The 1,693-nt window shown below is 48.8% G+C and overlaps 2 non-coding genes across 2 annotated transcripts; both read right to left on the reverse strand.

The window, feature by feature from the left end:
* Positions 1–1,036: 1,036 nt before the first annotated feature.
* Pmar_PMAR027314 lies at positions 1,037–1,107 on the reverse strand. The gene has a single exon. It is a non-coding gene; the product is annotated as a tRNA-Gly (tRNA).
* Positions 1,108–1,172: 65 nt separating this feature from the next.
* On the reverse strand, positions 1,173–1,245 carry Pmar_PMAR027315. The gene has a single exon. It is a non-coding gene; the product is annotated as a tRNA-Glu (tRNA).
* Positions 1,246–1,693: the final 448 nt, after the last annotated feature.

Consider the following 1,693-nt stretch of genomic DNA (forward strand, 5'->3'; position numbering starts at 1 on the left):
ATCGCTGCTGACAAGAATTCAGCAGGACTGACTGATCGCCGTGCCATCGGCCACCCTGGTGACACCCAAAAACTCATTTTGAACAGTTTGACTTGTTGCTGCTCCCGCAATCCCTTACGTCAGATGCAATGAGTTGAGGACAAGATAACAGTGACACGGTGCCGAAAATGGTGAGGAGGAGTTATCCAAAAACCTTTTCTATTCACGGTTATCCTGTGTCACCAATCACCACGAATTGTTTGTATACCATCAAGTTCGGAAATAAGCTCAAAAGAGATGTATAAGGAGTGATGCCTTCACACTGGGTACAGCATTGGATTGATTACTGTGATGACGAACATCTGGGAGGGGTTGAAGGTGCGGAAACCTCAGACTAGGAGCATGCGCAGTTAACATCTCTAATGAGTATTACGACGAGTTGGATGAAACAGAGGACGCACAGATCGAAGTGTGAATACCGACAGTTCAAGCGAGTCATCAATCAGAAGGGATGGGGAGAAATGCGGCGAGGGGGAATCGAATGCGCTTCAAAACCACTGATTCGCACTTGGACCGAGGATTCTCTCGTTACAAGCACGGATTGCCTTTACGCTGCTCAGTATTCTATTCCTTTAGCTGATGAGAGGCTCCTAGTAATGGAAATCGCTACCCAGCGGGTACACACCATGATCATACGAAGCACAGGTTAGGACTCGGAATCAAGTGGCGCGGCAGGAAGTTTATGCAACCAACACGACCGCAATTCCAACCTATATATATCACCGTAGCCATCTGGCTCAAGGTAAATATTAGGTCCTCTCGCTCGGCTGCAAACAAGAGGTGAATGTCAGTGATGACCCTTTATCATGGCCACTGACCTCCCAACACCATTTCGAATTCTATTCCCCACGCCCCATGGACAAGGTTGCTCACCGTCGACTTAACAGCCAGCTGAAACGACCAGCACGCCTAGCCTGGCGAGGATCCGTTAAACTCAGCGTGCAACATGATGCGTTCGGAAACGTTGGGCAGGGGTCAGAAGGGGCCAATGAAAATCTGCATCATCCGAGAATCGAACTCGGATCACAACGATGGCAACGTTGTATTCTACCACTAGACCAATGATGCAACTAACTGCTTGTCGAGGGACTGTTTTGGTTACCGAGCCAATCTGCTCACACAACCGTAACAAATTCCGATGCGGGGACTCGAACCCCGGTCGCGTGGGTGAGAGCCACGAATCCTAACCAGCTAGACTACATCGGAGCTTCCGCACCACAGCAGACCGTGGGTTCGATCCTCCCAAGTTCTATTGAATCGAAGAATCGCTGCTGACAAGAATTCAGCAGGACTGACTGATCGCCGTGCCATCGGCCACCCTGGTGACACCCAAAAACTCATTTTGAACAGTTTGACTTGTTGCTGCTCCCGCAATCCCTTACGTCAGATGCAATGAGTTGAGGACAAGATAACAGTGACACGGTGCCGAAAATGGTGAGGAGGAGTTATCCAAAAACCTTTTCTATTCACGGTTATCCTGTGTCACCAATCACCACGAATTGTTTGTATACCATCAAGTTCGGAAATAAGCTCAAAAGAGATGTATAAGGAGTGATGCCTTCACACTGGGTACAGCATTGGATTGATTACTGTGATGACGAACATCTGGGAGGGGTTGAAGGTGCGGAAACCTCAGACTAGGAGCATGCGCAGT

Source organism: Perkinsus marinus (genome assembly GCF_000006405.1).
Source record: "Perkinsus marinus ATCC 50983 genomic scaffold scf_1104296964070, whole genome shotgun sequence".
NCBI classification, from domain to species: domain Eukaryota; phylum Perkinsozoa; order Perkinsida; family Perkinsidae; genus Perkinsus; species Perkinsus marinus.